Source organism: Hyperoodon ampullatus (assembly GCF_949752795.1).
Source record: "Hyperoodon ampullatus genome assembly, chromosome: 8".
In the NCBI taxonomy this organism is placed as follows: Eukaryota; Metazoa; Chordata; class Mammalia; order Artiodactyla; family Ziphiidae; genus Hyperoodon; species Hyperoodon ampullatus.
Window position 1 is genome coordinate 15,155,244 of NC_136921.1, and position 20,093 is coordinate 15,175,336.

General features: G+C 39.1%; 1 pseudogene across 1 annotated transcript in view; it reads left to right on the forward strand.

Annotated features, from left to right (window-relative positions):
- The window catches only part of LOC307057454 (proteasome subunit alpha type-2-like), a 31,292-nt pseudogene extending 14,142 nt beyond the window's left edge, over positions 1 to 17,150 (forward strand). Inside the window, exon 2 of the transcript in view lies at positions 16,463 to 17,150. The product of the transcript in view is annotated as a proteasome subunit alpha type-2-like (transcript). The remainder of the gene's footprint in view (positions 1 to 16,462) is intronic.
- Positions 17,151 to 20,093: the final 2,943 nt, after the last annotated feature.

Here is a 20,093-nt window from a genome sequence, read left to right on the forward strand (position 1 = left end):
AGATGAAATGCCTACAGAAAACAAGTAGAAAGTCAATAGAAATACAGTGACTGATTCCTGGAGGTGAGAGGCAGCAACCCACGGGCCCAGCACATGGTGGGAAATACAGAGAAGCATCTGAGCCAGATAAGAACTTAGTTCAAATCTCAGCTTTATCACAAGCTGTGACATTACTCACATTATTAAACCTTGAGATAATTATTACACCATCACACATTGATTTTACAGAGTTAAAATTTAAGTGCCTTTATTCCTCCTGCACTTATCACATGCTTCATTCTGAGCCTGCTCTTTCCCTAAAGATCTCCCGTGTAATAGCCATGAACCACCTGTCTTTTTCTGATCTCTAATAATAATTTTTTTATGATGAAGATACTTATGTGGATGATATATGAATGTAGCTAGAATACTGTTGTTTTCTTGAATGTGAATTGAAAAATTGCAGTATTTTTAATGATATCTTATGATATGTGGTTTTATTTATTATTATTATTTTAAAAAATTTTTATTACAGTGTAGTTGCTTTACAATGTTGTTAGTTTCTACTGTACAGCAAAGTGAATCAGTTATATATATACTCTAGTAATTGTTTATGATTCTCCCTTTTTTCCCCAGTAGATGCTGAGAGTTTGGATCTCTTTAGGATGAACTCCTGTAACTGATTCACTTTCTAGACACACACCCAAACTTGGGACATTCCAGATTGAATATTGAATACAAAGGGTTAGAGGCTCCCAGGCAGATGTTCCTCAGGGGTCTATTGGTCAGAGTCTCAGTGAGAGTGATAATAGTTAACAACCAGCACAGCAATGACCCCCCTAAAGACAGGGGGAAAGGAAGAGAGTTTTGAAATAAAATGCAGATATAGAATTCAGAAGATACAGATTTACATAAACTTTAGAAAAAGGAGTCAGAGAACAAGAATTGGTCTTGGTGACTCTAGGCATTTCCCAAAGATTGGGGTCCCACTTTCAAGAGACCAAACTTTTATCCGTCTAGAGAAGGACAGGGCAATTCATCAGCTTTCCAAAGCTTGTTGAGAATATCTCTGTTTAACTCTTATCCGATATTCATCAGGCATCTACTTTTTGTTGTAATTTGCTTTCCTTAACAAACTTGTACTCTAGGAAGTGCCCTCTGCTAGTGTTGTCGTGCATAGGCTAGGGCCTTCTCTCATGATGTTAACAACTGGTTTTCTGTTACTAATCAGTCCTGTGTGAATTTGGGGGATGATGTTACACTGAGGCTTAAGCTGGGGCAGGACTGGCATCAAATTAATGAGCTTCCCACATCAATAGTGTATATGTGGATATGTGAAGAGGTCCCAAAAGTCCTTCTTACCCTGAATTATCTTTCTTACCCACTTACTATAATATCTGAAATGCTACTATTAGATTTATGTCATTAGACTATAGTTCCAGAGGTCACCATCATGTAAATTATATTTAACCTCAAAAACTCTTATTGGGTGAACTTTTAGTGCAAAGCATTGTGATGGGTGCTCTGAGTAAAAGAACAAAAGAAAAATTAGGATGATGATAAAGTAAGTTTACCTCTCTCAAGAGCCACAAAACAAACTGTAAGGTACAATGAAAACTTAATAGTATATCAAAAAATGCTGAAAGGCGTGGCAAAGACCTTTATGAAATAGAAATTCAGAGAATCAAGTGATCTGTGGGTGCTGGAGTTGACGGTTACTTGAATGGAGATTTCAGAGGAAGACCAAGTAACCCATTAACAATCATCAATTTAGGCTTGATCTGTTAATTAGATATCTAGTTTCCCTGGAAAGAAGAGAAGGATTTAGAATAGATCAGATGACCCAGGGGACTAAACAATGAGACAGCCTGGGTGGGAGGCCCCAGGACCAATATCAAAGGGGACTGAACTGTGACATGGCCAGAAAGTTTCCAGGGGCACATTTGTTTGACTTTTTTGACTATTGTCAGAGCTTTGTTGAACTGTGACCCAGGGGTTACTTGGTGCACTTGAACCTCTGTTTGAATAAGTATGATTAAATTGTGGAATGGCTCTGTGCATCCTGGTAAAGTCCTTGGAAATCAGGAAGTAAAAGGCAAACTGGAAATTATCACTTTTAATATGTTGTAAGTAAATTATTATTTACTGCATGTTTGTGTCCCTCCCAAATTCATACGTTGATGCCCTAACCCCCCAGTGTGACGGTGTTTGGAAGTGGGGCCTTTGCACCTTCATTAGGCTTAGATGAAGTCATGATGGTGAACCCCCAGATGGGATTAGTGTCCTTATAAAACGAGGAAGAGACCAGAGCTCTCTCTCTCTCTCTCTCTCTCTCTCTTTCCATCACATGAGGATATAGCAAGAAGGCAGCCATCTGCAAACCAGAAAGATGGTCTTGGTCAGACACCGAATCTGCTGGCACTTTGACCTTGGATTTCCCAGAAATAAACGTCTGTTGTTTAAGCCATCCAGTTGGTGGTATTTGATATAGTAGCCTGAACTAAGACACAAATCAATACAAAACACACCATGAAAGGGACTGCATTCCTTCAGCATTTTCCAAAGAGAAAAAAACTCACAACAAACATTGGCTATTACTTGACAGGAAGAAAAACTCCTGTTTTTAGTTTTCCAGTCAACTTGACAATGAAGTTGGAGTTTTCACAGCTTAAACTTTCTTTGGGTTGAAATCATCATCAGGCGGGGGAGGAGTAAGCTGTCATGACCCACACAGACTCATGAGGGCATCTGGGTCATTTTACCCAGGCCATTACCATTCTCTTCCTACTCCTCTGAAAGGAGCAGAGGCTTTGATGTCAGGTGCAGATGAGTCATCTTTCCTCTTGGGGCCTCTGCCTGGGATTTGCAGGCTGCCTTTGCAGGAGCTATTCTGTTAGTCATTCACAAAAAAGGGCATATTGGAAAAGCTGAAGGGAAATGCTTGGATGAAAAAGAGATTAAATTTCTGTTTTCAAAGCAGAGAACCCACTTGCTTGCTCACAAAAACAGTCTCATCCACTACCAGGCACCCTAAGGGCACACAGTAAATACTTGTTGATTGACTGACAAAAGCATCTGCTTGGTCCTTGTAAATCTTGGTGCTGAAACTGAGTTTTCAGGTATGATGATGTGGTTTGAATAGAGAGGTTTGTGCTTATTTACTCCTTAGAGCCGTGGAATGTCACTCAGCTTCATCAGATTTACATAAAGAAGTTAATAACATCCCTGGCTCCATTATCATAAACATTCTGAAAGGAAAAATGAATAAGGACTTTTCTGGAACTTTATCTGCAGGCCACATTCAGTGGAAGGAAAACTGAACTGTGTTCTAAGAATAATTCTGTTTTGCTCCAAAGCCCTCATCAGTCCTTCAACCTATTTGAGAACCTGTTAGGGAAAAGAATAAAAATATCTCCTTACTCACCAACAATGTAGAGGAATGATCAAGAATGAATAAAAGGAATTCCTTCAGCTTGAGACAGGATGTATCATTATTGCTTTGCTTCCATTGAACTGGTAGGGAATCTGAGACCCAGAAAGGGATGGTGAACTAGCCAGTGACACCGAGGAACTATGGTCTAAGCCTTCTTCTCTTCTTTACTCTCTTGGGGGATCTCTATGGCTTTGTAGACCATACATGTCGATGACTCTTACATTTCTTTCTCTAGCCCTAGGGTCCAACTGCATATACAACTTTGTGCTTTACACCTTTGACTGAAGATTTGATTGGTATTTGAGTCTTCATATTCAAAGTGGAACTCATGACTTTTGCCCCCAAATTGCTCTTTCCTTGTCTCCCTTAGGAGGGACCACCATTTGTAGTTATTTAATCCAAAATGTCTAAGAGTCATCTTTGGTTTTCCTGGCCTCATTCTCTACATCCAATTCATGAGTAAGACTTTAAATTTATATCTTTATTTCCATCTCTCCATGTCCCATGTCAATACTCTAATGTAAGCCATCGCCACTTCTCACTGGGTTGACAGCAGTAGCTCTGAACTGGTCTCTCTTCTTTCATTCTTTTTTTAAAACTTTATTTATTATTTATTTTTGGCTGCGTTGGGTCTTCGTTGCTGCACACAGGCTTCTCTACTTGCCGTGAGTGGGGGCTACTCTTCATTGTGGTGCGTGGGCTTTTCATTGCGGTGTCTTCTCTTGTTGCAGAGCATGGGCTCTAGGCACGCGGGCTTCAGTAGTTGTGGCACATGGGCTCAGTAGTTGTGGCTCATGGGCTCTAGAGCCCAGGCTTAGTAGTTGTGGTGCACGGGCTCAGTTGCTCCGCGGCATGTGGGATCTTCCCGGACTAGGGCTCAAACTCATGTCCCCTGCATTGGCAGGCAGATTCTTAATGACTGCACCACCAGGGAAACCCTTTTCTTTCATTCTTGACTCCTATAATCTATTCTCCACTGTGAAAGTTAATGTGAAACTCTAAAAATATTAACCAGATCTTTTTACCCTGGTTCTTGTTTTAAAATGTTCACTGGCTTCCCGTTGTTTTTCAGGTGACATTCAAACCTCCCATCATGGCACAGGGTCTTAAATGATCTGGTTTATCTCCCTTCTCTTTCATCTTCTTGCTATGGATTCCTTTAGTCCTCCCATGCACCAATCTTGCCCTACCTCAAGATCTTTCACCTGCTATTTCCTCTGCTGGGAATCTTTCCCCTTTTCACAGAGCTGTCTCTTTTCCATCTTTTAAGTATAAGTTCTAAGGCCCCTTCCTCAAGAAGTCATCTCTGAATACTCTTTCTAAATCAGTGTTCCCCTGCCCACCCTTAATCACTATTCATCACATCACTCAGTTTAATTGCTTTGTAAGACTAATCTCAAATGACAATTATCCAGCTTATTCATTTACTTGTTTATTGAATTTCCACCACCTCCCTGCCTCTTTCCAAGTAAGTTGTAAGCTCTAGGTGAGCAAATGCCTTGTCTGTCTTCAAAGAGGCAGTATGGAGCTCTCACATCCTGGAGACAGATTTCTTGCATTCCAAGTCCAGCCTTGCCACTTTCTAGGTATGTGGCCCTGGAGAAATTGTTTAACCTCTCTGACCTCCATTGCTAAATGATGGCCACAAAAGTTCCTGCCTCATAAAATTGTTCTGAAGAGCTCACTACGCATAAGATATCCCTGGCACAAGAGTACATCCTCAGCCAATGTTAGTTGTCTTTACTGTTAATCACATACTTGCTTAACACGTATTTGCTAAATGAACAATGCATTAACTTATGTATTCAAGGAAGACTTCCGCTATGTCACAGAATTTAGAATACGTATTGCAAGGGGTTCTCGCCTGGGGGCTGAGAGTACAGTTCTGTCATCCTTGGAAGCTGTTGGGCTGGGAGAGCTGCAGCTGGGGAGAGAGGTGGGAGTTGGCATGTTGAAATGGAAAATGATAATAATAGAAGCCCAAGTTTATTTAGTACTTATTCTGTGCTAAGTACTGTGACCCATTTTTCTATTTTTTCCCTCAAAATGACTGATGCATTACTGTGCTGTTATATTATGAAGCACTTCTTATGGCTCCTATTACACCAACCTTCTGCAGAAAACAGAAGGTTCGTACAGTCCATTCCCCTACCCGATTACTCTGCTCATCCTCTACCCCATGCCTAGTTACCAACCATCTTCAACTCTCAACCACAATGCCATTTCCTTCGGGAAGCCTCATCTGACCCTGATGGAATGCTCCAGATCTCCCTGTAATATGTGCTCATCATGCCACCTACCTTTCCTTTCTTGCATGCTCCAAACTTACATTAATTTACATGATTATTTAATTAATCTTCTGACTTGATTCTATACTTTGTGAGGTCAGGTTTCTGTCTTGTTTTTCTCACCATTTTATCCCCCGAGTCCAGCAACACCCCTTCCCAGTGGTTGGCACACAGAATATACTTACTGAATAAGAAGTGGGTATCAGTACTGCAGCAGAATGAACTCCCCTCCCAAACCTAACTGTGACTCTTCTTTGAAGACTGAAAAATGCAAAAGCCAGTTTTATTTGAATTGAATTTCTGTGCTTATCAACTCCTATGCTTCTCATTTCTTTCCCAACTGAACTTAACCCAAGATAATGATGAAAAACAAAATTTGCCTTAAGCTCTAAAAGAAAAGAGAAGTCACAGAAAGAAGGAAATTGAAGAGAGATAGCAGAGGGAAGTGAAAGATAAAACCAGGACACTTTCTAGCATCTTTAAATTTTTATTCTATTGAGAATATTTAAGAAAAAATGATAAATATTATATTTTCCTCTTTGCAACTAAAAAGACACAGTCTCATCTGAATCTTATACAGAGTTATCTGTACATTCATTATAACTGCTCTAGAAGAAAAGCTTGATTTTCTTTAAAATTTTAAGTTCTGCTGACAGCATGAAACATATAAATGAAAAAATAGCACCGGTCCAATTAACATTATTTCTTAAGAGTCTGGCTCAACAAAAAAATAATCAAACTCAAAAGAAAGAATAATCAAATAAGCAAAGAATAATCAATAGCAACATTTTTTATCATTTGATAAGAAAGGTCATTCAGTACTTTATTATTCCCATTAAAATAAGAATTACTTTAATTCATTGTGAACCACATAAAAGGTTTTGATCGTTCATGCCAGTGATTTCCACTAGGGCAGATGGAATTCAGAGAAAAACACCCAATATCACAATGATGGCAAAAGTGAGGAAATGACAAAAAGAAACTTGTTTACTCACTCAAGTGACGGTTTATGAGAAGGAGAAATGCTTCTGAGGGGAGAGATCAGATGGTACCTCTAGGAGTTCAGAAGGAAACATGACAGGTTTGAATTCAAAGACAGTTCGTAAGACACTGATCAAGTCCAATTGTGAAGAGACCTATTTCAAATGTAAAGCCAAATCTCTGGTTTGGAATTTGAATTTTTCCTAGCCTTTATCAAATTAATATTTTAAGCAGTAATAAGATTTTCAGAAGGGCATATGAAAGTTATATTTTCCATTTGGGATTAGATGTAAGGCCAATAAACTGAAATTACATTATTGATAAAGTTACTGGAAGATCTTCTAATATGAATTGAAGCCAAAAAAGAGAAATTTACATGAGAAAATTCTTTCTGAACCAGTGTTCAAGCTGAAAAATATGGAGGGAAATAGCAGAAGAGAGTACCAGGAAAAAAATAAAATGAATCAAAATGAAGAACTTCAGAATAAGTGGGGAGTCTAGAATTCAGCTTTTTGATTTTTCAAAAGTATTTTTTGTTCTTTTTTTATTTTTTTTATTTTTTATTTTTGCTTTATAACAAATTTAATCAGTTATACATATACATATATTCCCATATCCCCTCCCTTTTGCGTCTCCCTCCCACCCTCCCTATCCCACCCCTCCAGGCAGTCACAAAGCACCGAGCTGATCTCCCTGTGCTATGCGGCTGCTTCCCACTAGCTATCTACCTTACGTTTGGTAGTGTATATATGTCCATGCCGCTCTTTCACTTTGTCACAGCTTACCCTTCCCCCTCCCCATATCCTCAAGTCCATTCTCTAGTAGGTCTGTGTCTTTATTCCTGTCTAACCCCAATGTTCTTCATGACATTTTTTTCCCCTTAAATTCCATATATATGTGTCAGCATACAGTATTTCTCTTTCTCTTTCTGACTTACTTCACTCTGTATGACAGGCTCTAGGTCCATCCACCTCATTACAAATAGCTCAATTTTGTTTCTTTTTATGGCTGAGTAATATTCCATTGTATATATGTGCCACATCTTCTTTACCCATTCATCCGATGATGGACACTTAGGTTGTTTCCATCTCTGGGCTATTGTAAATAGGGCTGCTATGAACATTTTGGTACATGTCGCTTTTTGAATTATGGTTTTCTCAGAGTATATGCCCAGTAGTGGGATTGCTGGGTCATATGGTAGTTCTATTTGTAGTTTTTTAAGGAACCTCCATACCGTTCTCCATAGTGGCTGTACCAATTCACATTCCCACCAGCAGTGCAAGAGTGTTCCCTTTTTTCCACACCCTCTCCAGCATTTATTATTTCTAGATTTTTTGATGATGGCCATTCTGACTGGTGTGAGATGATATCTCATTGTAGTTTTGATTTGCATTTCTCTAATGAGTAAAGATGTTGAGCATCCTTTCATGTGTTTGTTGGCAGTCTGTGTATCTTCTGTGGAGAAATGTCTATTTAGGTCTTCTGCCCATTTTTGGATTGGGTTGTTTGTTTTTTTGTTATTGAGCTGCATGAGCTGCTTATAAATTTTGGAGATTAATCCTTTGTCAGTTGCTTCATTTGCAAATGTTTTCTCCCATTCTGAGGGTTGTCTTTTGGTCTTGTTTATGGTTTCCTTTGCTGTGCAAAAGCTTTTAAGATTCATTAGGTCCCATGTGTTTATTTTTGTCTTTATTTCCATTTCTCTAGGAGGTGGGTCAAAAAGGATCTTGCTGTGATTTATGTCATAGAGTGTTCTGCCTATGTTTTCCTCTAAGAGTTTGATAGTGTCTGGCCTTACATTTAGGTCTTTAATCCATTTTGAGCTTATTTTTGTGTATGGTGTTAGGGAGTGATCTAATCTCATACTTTTATATGTCCCTATCCAGTTTACCCAGCACCACTTATTGAAGAGACTGTCCTTTCTCCACTGTACATTCCTGCCTCCTTTATCAAAGATAAGGTGACCATATGTGCGTGGGTTTATCTCTGGGCTTTCTATCCTGTTCCATTGATCTATCTTTCGGTTTTTGTGCCAGTACCATACTGTCTTGATTACAGTAGCTTTGTAGTATAGTCTGAAGTCAGGGAGCCTGATTCCTCCAGCTCCGTTTTTCGTTCTCAAGATTGCTTTGGCTATTCGGGGTCTTTTGTGTTTCCATACAAATTGTGAAATTTTTTGTTCTAGTTCTGTGAAAAATGCCAGTGGTAGTTTGATAGGGATTGCATTGAATCTGTAGATTGCTTTGGGTAGTAGAGTCATGTTCACGATGTTCATTCTTCCAATCCAAGAACATGGTACATCTCTCCATCTATTTATATCATCTTTAATTTCTTTCATCAGTGTCTTATAATTTTCTGCATACAGGTCTTTTGTCTCCTTAGGTAGGTTTATTCCTAGATATTTTATTCTTTTTGTTGCAATGGTAAATGGGAGTGTTTCCTTGATTTCACTTTCAGATTTTTCATCATTAGTATATAGGAATGCCAGAGATTTCTGTGCATTAATTTTGTATCCTGCAACTTTACCAAATTCATTGATTAGCTCTAGTCGTTTTCTGGTAGCATCTTTAGGATTCTCTATGTATAGTATCATGTCATCTGCAAACAGTGACAGCTTTACTTCTTCTTCTCCGATTTGGATTCTTTTATTTCCTTTTCTTCTCTGATTGCTGTGGCTAAAACTTCCAAAACTATGTTGAATAAGAGTGGTGAGAGTGGGCAACCTTGTCTTGTTCCTGATCTTAGTGGAAATGGTTTCAGTTTTTCACCATTGAGGACGATGCTGGCTGTGGGTTTGTCATATATGGTCTTTATTATGTTGAGGAAAGTTCCCTCTATGCCTACTTTCTGCAGGGTTTTTATCATAAATGGGTGTTGAATTTTGTCGAAAGCTTTCTCTGCATCTATTGAGATGATCATATGGTTTTTCTCCTTCAATTTGTTAATATGGTGTATCACGTTGATTGATTTGCATATATTGAAGAATCCTTGCATTCCTGGAATAAACCCCACTTGATCATGGTGTATGATCCTTTTAATGTGCTGTTGGATTCTGCTTGCTAGTATTTTCTTGAGGATTTTTGCATCTATGTTCATCAGTGATATTGGCCTTTAGTTTTCTTTCTTTGTGACATCCTTGTCTGGTTTTGGTATCAAGGTGATGGTGGCCTCGTAGAATGAGTTTGGGAGTGTTCCTCCCTCTGCTATATTTTGGAAGAGTTTGAGAAGGATAGGTGTTAGCTCTTCTCTAAATGCTTGATAGAATTCGCCTGTGAAGCCATCTGGTCCTGGGCTTTTGTTTTTTGGAAAATTTTTAATCACAGTTTCAATTTCAGTGCTTGTGATTGGTCTATTCATATTTTCTATTTCTTCCTGATTCAGTCTTGGCAGGTTGTGCATTTCTAAGAATTTGTCCATTTCTTCCAGGTTGTCCATTTTATTGGCATAGAGTTGCTTGTAGTAATCTCTCATGATCTTTTGTATTTCTGCAGTGTTAGTTGTTACTTCTCATTTTCATTTCTAATTCTATTGATTTGAGTCTTCTCTCTTTTTTTCTTGATGAGTCTGGGTAATGGTTTGTCAATTTTGTTTATCTTCTCAAAGAACCAGCTTTTAGTTTTATTGATCTTTGCTATCATTTCCTGCATTTACTTTTCATTTATTTCTGATCTGATTTTTATGATTTCTTTCCTTCTGCTAACTTTGGGTTTTTTTTGTTCTTCTTTCTCTAATTGCTTTAGGTGCAAGATTAGGTTGTTTATTTGAGATGTTTCCTGTTTCTTAAGGTAGGATTGTATTGCTATAAACTTCCCTCTTAGAACTGCTTTTGCTGCGTCCCATAGGTTTTGGGTCGTCGTGTCTCCATTGTCATTTGTTTCTAGGTATTTTTTTATTTCCTCTTTGATTTCTTCAGTGATCACTTCGTTATTGAGTAGTGTATTGTTTAGCCTCCATGTGTTTGTATTTTTTACAGAACTTTTCCTGTAATTGATATCTAGTCTCATAGCGTTGTGAGTGGAAAAGGTACTTGATAAAATTTTAATTTTCTTAAATTTACCAAGGCTTGATTTGTGACCCAAGATATGATCTATCCTGGAGAATGTTCCATGAGCACTTGAGAAAAATGTGTATTCTGTTGTTTTTGGATGGAATGTCCTATAAATATCAATTAAGTCCCTCTTGTCTAATGTATCATTTAAAGCTTGTGTTCCCTTATTTATTTTCATTTTGGATGATCTGTCCATTGGTGAAAGTGGGGTGTTAAAGTCCCCTACTATGAGTGTGTTACTGTCGATTTCTCCTTTTATGGCTGTTAGTATTTGCCTTATGTATTGAGGTGCTCCTATGTTGGGTGCATAAATATTTACAATTGTTCTATCTTCTTCTTGGATCGATTCCTTGATCATTATGTAGTGTCCTTCTTTGTCTCTTCTAGTAGTCTTTATTTTAAAGTCTATTTTGTCTGATATGAGAATTGCTACTCCAGCTTTCTTTTGGTTTCCATTTGCATGGAATATCTTTTTCCATCCCCTTACTTTCAGTCTGTATGTGTCTCTAGGTCTGAAGTGGGTCTCTTGTAGACAGCATATATATGGGTCTTGTTTTTGTATCCATTCAGCCAATCTGTGTCTTTTGGTGGGAGCATTTAGTCCATTTACATTTAAGGTAATTATCGACATGTATGTTCCTATTCCCATTGTCTTAATTGTTTTGGGTTCGTTATTGTATGTCTTTTCCTTCTGTTGTGTTTCTTGCCTAGAGAAGTTCCTTTAGCATTTGTTGTAAAGCTGGTTTGGTGGTGCTGAACTCTCTCAGCTTTTGCTTGTCTGTAAACGTTTTAATTTCTCCATCAAATCTGAATGAGATCCTTGCTGGGTAGAGTAATCTTGGTTGCAGGTTTTTCTCCTTCATCACTTTAACTATGTCCTGCCACTCCCTTCTGGCTTGTAGAGTTTCTGCTGAGAGATCAGCTGTTATCCTGATGGGGATTCCCTTGTGTGTTATTTGTTGTTTTTCCCTTGCTGCTTTTAATATGATTTCTCTGTGTTTAATTTTTGACAGTTTGATTAATATGTGTCTTGGCGTATTTCTCCTTGGATTTATTCTGTATGGGACTCTCTGTGCCTCCTGGCCTTGATTAAGCATTTCCTTTCCCATATTAGGGAAGTTTTCAACTATGATCTCTTCAAATATTTTCTCAGTCCCTTTCTTTTTCTCTTCTTCTTCTGGAACCCCTATAATTCGAATGTTGGTGCATTTAATGTTGTCCCAGAGGTCTCTGAGACTGTCCTCTGTTCTTTTCATTCTTTTTTCTTTATTTTGCCCTGCAGCAGTTATTTCCACTATTTTATCTTCCTCCTCACTTATCCGTTCTTCTGCCTCAGTTATTCTGCTATTGATCCCATCTAGAGTATTTTTTATTTCATTTATTGTGTTTTTAATCGATGCTTGATTCATCTTTAGTTCTTTTAGGTCCTTGTTAACTGTTTCTTGCATTTTGTCTATTCTATTTCCAAGATTTTGGATCTTGGAAATAGAATCTTGGATCATCTTTACCATCATTATTCTGAATTCTTTTTCAGGTAGACTGCCTATTACCTCTTCATTTGTTAGGTCTGGTGGGTTTTTATCTTGCTCCTTCTCCTGCTGTGTGTTTTTCTGTCTTCTCATTTTGCTTATGTTACTGTGTTTGGGGTCTCCTTTTTGCAGGCTGCAGGTTCGTAGTTCCCGTTGTTTTTGGTGTCTGTCCCCAGTGGCTAAGGTTGGTTTAGTGGGTTGTGTAGGCTTCCTGGTGGAGGGAACTAGTGCCTGTGTTCTGGTGGATGAGGCTGGATCTTGTCTTTCTGGTGGGCAGGTCCACGTCTGGTGGTGTGTTTTGGGGTGTCTGCGGACTTTTTATGATTTTAGGCCACCTCTCTGCTAATGGGTGGGGTTGTTTTCCTGTCTTGCTAGTTGTTTGGCATAGGGTGTCCAGCACTGTAGCTTGTTGGTCGTTGAGTGAAGCTGGGTGTTGGTGTTGAGATGGAGATCTCTGGAAGATTTTCGCCGTTTGATATTATGTGGAGCTGGGAGGTCTCTTGTGGACCAGTGTCCTGAAGTTGGCTCTCCCACCTCAGAGGCACAGCACTGACTCCTGGCTCCTCAATTTGGGATGATTTGTTGTCTATTCATGTATTCCACAGATGCAGAGTACATCAAGTTGATTGTGGAGCTTTAATCCGCTGCTTCTGAGGCTGCTGGGAGAGGTTTCCCTTTCTCTTCTTTGTTCTCACAGCTCCTGGGTCTCAGCTTTGGATTTGGCCCCGCCTCTGCGTGTAGGTCGCCGGAGGGCGTCTGTTCTTCGCTCAGACAGGACAGGGTTAAAGGAGCAGCCTCTTCGGGGACTCTGGCTCACTCAGGCAGGGCGGGAGGGAGGGGCACAGAGTGCGGGGCGAGCCTGCAGCGGCAGAGGCCGGCGTGACGTTGCACCAGGCCGAGGCGCGCCGTGCGTTCTCCCAGGGAAACCGCCCCTGGATCCGGGGTCCCCGGCAGTGGCGGGCTGCACAGGCTCCCGGAAGGGCGGTGTGGACAGTGACCTGCGCTCGCACACAGGCTTCTTGGCGGCGGCAGCAGCAGCCCCAGCGTCCCACGCCCGTCACTGGGCTCCGCGCTTTCAGCCGCGACTCGCGCCCGTCTCTGGAGCTCCTTTAAGCGGCGCTCTTAATCCCCTCTCCTCGCGCACCAGGAAACCAAGAGGGAAGAAAAAGTCTCTTGCCTCTTCGGCAGCTCCAGAGTTTTCCCGGACTCCCTCCCGGTTAGCTGTGGCGCATTAGCCCCCTTCAGGCTGAGTTCTCGCCGCCAGCCCCAGTCCTCTCCCTGCGCTCTGACCGAAACCCGAGCCTCAGCTTCCAGCGCCGCCCGCCCCGGCGGGCGAGCAGACAAGCCTCTCGGGCTGGTGAGTGCCGGTCGGCACCGATCCTCTGTGCGGGAATCTCTCCGCTTTGCCCTACCCAGGTATGTGGGGAGTTTCTTGCCTTTTGGGAGGTGTGGGGTCTTCTGCCAGCTTTCAGAAGGTGTTCTGTTGGAGTTGTTCCACGTGTAGATGTATTTCTGGTGTATCCGTGGGGAGGAAGGTGATCTCCGCGTCTTACTCTTCCGCCATCTTACCCGGAAGTCTTGTTCTTTTTATTTATTTTAATTTATCCAAGCAATTTATAAACTTTCTGTATTTCTTCTACAGCAATATATCTCTTTGAACTCTCTATCTAATGAGTCAACTTTGGAAAACTGTATTTTCCTACATAATTATCCATTTCATCTAATTTTTCAAATGTATTTGTATAGAGGTCTGCAAATTAATCTTATTTTAAAAGTCTTTCCCCCAATACATTAATTTTGTATATTTGTGCTTTCTCCTACAATTAAGTTAGTGTTTTATTCATTTTGTTAATTTTTAAAAAAATAATATTTTGTCTTACTAATTAGATATGCTGCTTTTCTGTCATCTCCCTCATTAGTTTCTGTTTTTATAGTTATTATTTCTTTCCTTATTTTATATTTTGGTTTATTTTTTTTTAAAGGCTTTTAAAAATTTATTTATTTTATTTATTTTTGGCTGTGTTGGATCTTTTTTGCTGTGCACAGGTTTTCTCTAGTTGTGGCGAGCAAGGGCTACTCTTTGTTGTGGTGCACAGGCTTCTCATTGCGGTGGCTTCTCTTGTCGCAGAGCACAGGCTTTAGATGCGCGGGCTTCAGTAGTTGTGGCTCGCTGGCTCAGTAGTTGTGGTGCATGGGCTTAGTCACTCCATGGCATGTGGGATATTCCCAGAGCAGGGTTTGAACCTGTATCCCCTGCATTGGCAGGCAGATTCTTAACCACTGCACCACCAGGTAAGCCCATGGTTTATTTTTTGTTGTAGTGGTGGTGGGCTTTTTCTTTTCTTTTGGCTTTTATGAGTTGGGAGTTTAGCTTTAAATTTTTTTTTGTATTGATAAAGTATTTAAGGCTTCGAATTTTCCTCTATTAACAGATTTAAATTTATCCCACAGATTCTGAATTGTAGTGTTTCAACCAATTATAAAGACAATGAGGGATGGTGAGTCTTCTTTTGGATTCTCTTACCTATATATTAGGCTCTATGTCAAAATCTCTCAAGCACTCAGTTTTGCTATCATAATTCTTTAATAATATGGCTTGTAATACTGATTTCAGTGTACAGACATTAGAAAGTTTAATAGATTTTTTGAGGTTTTATGAATGATAAGTAGGCCCATTGGTCATGTCTTAGAGAATAATAAATATCTGAGTCAAAAATAATATAATAATTTTTAGAAGTTCTGTTATTTTGGTTATAAAGCTCTTTGTACTTAATAGCTATTTGATAGCAGTGTTTTTCAATTGAAAAATTTTAAAACAAACTTTTTATTTTGGAATGATTTCATATTTACAGAACTGTTGCAAAGATAATACAGAGTTCCCATATAGTCTTCAACCAATTTCCCCTGTTGTTAGTATCTTAGGTTATCATGGTACATCTGTTAAAACTGAGAACCAATATTGGTACACTATACTGTGAACTATGCTCCAGACTATTTGGATTTTTCAGTTTTCCATGAATGTTCTTTCTGTTCCAAGATCCAATCCAGGGGACCACATTACATTTAGTTGTCATATCTCCTTAGTCTCCTCTGGCCTGTGCCAGTTAAATAGCAGCTTTCAAATTTCCAGGAGGAAGGGTCTTTCAGCTTTTTAAAAAATACTTTATTAATAATTACTGATTTTATTGCATTGTCATCAGAGAGTTATTTTTCTGTCTTATGCAACTTACTATTGCTTTCCTTGTGACCTAATATTTGATCACTTTTGTAAATAGACTATGTGTTCCTGAGAAGAAAATATGTTTTCTATTATCAGGGTTAAAGTTCAGTATAGGTCTGTAAGAGCTATCTTATTAAGTATGTTATTTAGGTCTTCAACATATTTATTTATTGTCTATTGATTTATCTTGTACTGAGAGTGGAAATCTCCTGTTATTAGTATGTTTCCTTTTCTCTTTGCATCTCCTATGGTTTTGCTTAATAAAACTAGCTTTGACCTTATTTGGTGCTTTGATCCTCAGAGATGTTTGATCTTTTTTGTGAATTTTAAAACAGTATTTATATGGACCTTGGTTATCTTTAATGCATTTTGGCTTGAATTCTATTTATTTGAGACATCAGAATCTGAAAACTTCCTTTCTTATTATTTATATTTTCCTAGTATATTTTTGCCCATTTCATTTAAACCTCTGAATCACTTTGTTTTATGTGTGTCCCTTGAATACAGCATAAAGTTAGGTCTAGCTCTGTGAATATAATTGAGATTTATTTATTTTAATAGGTGAGTTAAGTCCATTTATTAATAGGGTTTTTGTGTTTGGTCTTAACTTTTTCAAATTATTTTCTATGTACTATACTGATTTCCATGTTTCTTTATGTGATGTGTTTTTTTTCTTTAATTTTTTTTCCCTTTTGATATTCAGGAAGGTTTTACTTTTCTAGTAGTTACTTTTGCACTGTTATCTTTTTGAAAGGCCTCTGTTCCTCTGTTTTATTATTTAATCTTCACTATCTGATTTGGGAGTTTTTAATGTTAGCCTTTGATACCCACCAACTGCCTACTCAACAATCAGTGAACTCACTCTGCTTTCCTCACTGATGAGTGGGCACGTGAGTTGTTTCAAGTTTTTGGCAATTATGAATAAAGCTACTATAAACGACAAAAAAGGGATCTCCAGGTAAAGATTGTGGGGCACATTTATAGGTTTTCGCTGATCGCATTCAGCCTATATCTAAAACTTGTCCAGATTGAATATGCTTCGTCTGCTGTAGCTGAAGGAGCCCATTCAGTGGGAATTATAGCTGCAAATGGTGTGGTATCAGCAACTGAGAAGAAACAGAAACCCATTCTGTAAATAAGTGAAATGTGCACAAAGTGGAAGTGATGACCAAGCATAGAGGTTTGGTGTACAGTGGCATAAGTCCAGATCTCAGAGTGCCAGTGCACAAAGCTGGAAAACTAGTTCAGCAATCTATCTTGTTTACCAAGAACCCATTCTCACAACTCTGCTAGTACAGAGCTTAACTTCTGTGATGCATGAATACACCCAGTCAGGTGGTGTGCCTCCACTTGGAGGTGTTTTTTTTTAATTATTTGTGGTTGGAATGAGGGATGACCATATTTATTTCAGTCAGATCCACCTGGACCTTACTTTGCCTGGAAAGTCACATCAATGGGAAAGAAGTATGTGAATGGGAAACCTTTCCTTGAGAAAAGACATAACCAAGATCTGGAACTTGAAGATGCCACTCATACAGCCAAATTAATCCTAAAGGAAAGTTTGGAAGGGCAAAGGACAGAAGATTACATAGAAGTTGGAATCTTCAGTGAAGCCAGATTTACAAGTCTTACTCCAGCTGAAGTTAAGGATTACTTAGCTGCCCTAGCATAATAATAAAGTGACTGAAAAATCCAGAATGTCAGACAGTCTATCTACTTAAACATATCTAAATTATACTTTGTCTTGTCAGCTTTTTGCATACTTATTTCTACATAGTTTAATGGACTGATATATTTAAAATGACACATAAATCATAATAAATTGTTAAAAAAAGTGCCCCACACACTTTTATACCTCCATTCTTTCCTCAATGGTCTTCCCACTGATGAGAGAACTCCTCTGCCATAGTGTGTGACTCCTACATTTTGTTCAAAGCTCAGCTCTGAAGGAAACTCATTTATGAAATTTTCCTGGAACTCCCCACAGGCTGGGTTAGGTGCCCCTCTTATATTCAGCCCTGTAGCACAAAATTTGAAGCCTCCCAATAAATCTAATCACAAATTATTTTCCAGCTTTGTCTCTGACTATGGTCCATCATATGTTTATAGGCAGGTTTGCGTAGTGGTTAAGAGAGAGGACTCTGATATCAGACTGCTAGGATTAAAATTCTGGTTCTACTATTTCTAATTATGTGACCTTGGGAGAATTTCCTAATTCTGAGCCTCTTTCTTTTTAAAAAATTAATTAATTAATTGTTAATTATTAAGTTTTGACTGTGTTGGGTCTTTGTTGCTGCACGTAGGCTTTCTCTAGTTGTGACGAGCAGGGGCTACTCTTCGTTGCTGCACCCAGGCTTCTCATTGTGGTGACTTCTCTTATTATGGAGCACAGGCTCTAGGTGCATGGGCTTCAGTAGTTGTGGCTTGCGGGCTCTAGAGCACAGGCTCAGTAGTTGTGGCACACGCACTGAGTTGCTCCGCGGCATGTGGGATCTTCCCGGACCAGGGCTCGAACCCTTGTCCCCTGCATTGGCAGGCATATTCTTAACCACTGTGCCACCAGGGAAGTCCCTGAGCCTCTTTCTTTGTAGGAAATATGGAGAGTTTAATATCACCAACCTCCAGATAAAATCAGGTGCCATGATAATGAGGTAATTCACTTATTAAGTTGTCTCACACTTACTAAGCACTCTCTACCTATTAGCCGTAATGTTACTATTAGTGATAGTTGGAAATACTGTATCTCATGCTGGACTTTGCTTGTTTTTCCTAAAGTCTGATTGACACTGGAAGCCCAAAACCTGCAGTTTGAGAACTTTCTACCATATTAAAAGTTCAACCTAGAATTAAGTCCACAGGGAAGAAGGAAGTCAAGATATGTATAGTGATACAGAGGAGAAGACAGTGGACTCAACCTGTGAAAATATATCAAGAGTGGGTTAGAGCTCAGAAAGAAATGCTTTGTAAGGCTTATTCTAATGGTGGAGAGAAGATCAGTCTGGCCAGAGGAGACATTTGCACCAACACAGGAGTGGTATTTCAAGTTATCCTTAGAAGAGGCTTTGGATTAGATTATACTAAGATTTATTTTAAGGGACTAAAAATCATCAGAATTTATTATTTTATTTCATAAACCAAATTATAGATATAATATATTATATGTATTTTATGTTTCAATTAAGGAAAAAACCTTAAGTGATTCACATACTTTGATGAATTTTCTTTCTCCTTATGCCAAGAATTTATAAAATAAAATGGTTGGATGGGATGATTACTAAGGCAGTCTATAGTCTTTCAAGATTACCTCTACCTCTGACATTCTATGACATTTCAAAAAATTCTCGTTTCCTAAGAAGATTTCTATGGTAGAGAAGGAATTGTAATATAGCAACAATCTTCTTAATGTGCTTTCCTCAATGGAGGGTCATTTAGAGTTTAATAGGATTAATTTGGCTGACATGTTCAATTTTAAAAGGAATCTCTGTTCTTGTGCCAGCCAGTATGGATTTTGACAGGCTAAAAGCTCAGATCCTGCCAGTTTCTCCCAAGAGTATGGCTCCTTAAGCTGGGGCTCTGGCTGAAAGCTGCTTGCAGACACTGGTTGTGGAGATGATGAATAGATGGTTGGATGAAACATTCTGCTCCTGGGCTCCCATATGGAGCAAATCCTCCTTGACCTCCAGGCTATCCTAGCCCAGTCTCTGGGACCCTCTTCCTAATCTGCCCTAATAGGATAAGCAGATTTAGAGGGGAAGAGAGTTCCTCCACCACAGGCCTCATGCACAATTGAAGATGGATTTCATACTAAGAAAGCTCATCCCAAAAGGCAATGGAAAAATTTTCCAGTTAGGGAGGCAGCCTTGGCAGCCCCATAAATTCTCCTCTCCCTCACCAGCTCTTCTCTTTCTGTATCTTCAGGATCATGGAAGAATAGCTTTCTATTGGTGGTACTGGCGTTTTCAGTAGCAACGGTTCTTTTATCTTCTTCCAGGTCTGGCAGGGATACTTTTAAACTCCAGCTGCTTTAAAATTTTTACATCATATTTAAAATGGATAACCAACAAGGACCTGTACTCTGCTCAATATTATGTAACAACCTAAATGGAAAAAGAATAGGTACATGTATATGTATAACTGAATCACTTTGCTGTACACCTGAAACTATCACAACATTGTTAATCAACTATACTCCAATATAACATAAAAAGTTAAAAAAATTTGTTTGCATCTTATGCTTCTTCCTCTGGATAGGAGTGACCTTAGCGACTGAGAGCAGGGAAGCGATAAATAATTAGGGCCAACCCAGCAGAAGCTGAACCCACTGGGATATAAGATAGATTGGTCCCCTTACACAAGAAAATATTGCCAACTAGCTAGATTCCATCTTTATCTTTCCTCTAAAGCTGAGGGTGAAGGAGAGGATAACAGAAAAAAACAGGTATTGATCCATGGAAAACATTTCTATGACTACCGTGTTTTGGCACATTGAACTTAATTGATTGGAGAGGACTTGTCCTGGAGTAAAGGCATGGTGATGCTGTCAGGTTACCTTATGACCTTAGTACCTGACCCTGGAAGGCAACACTTGTATTGGTTAAGACTTTGACTTGACTTC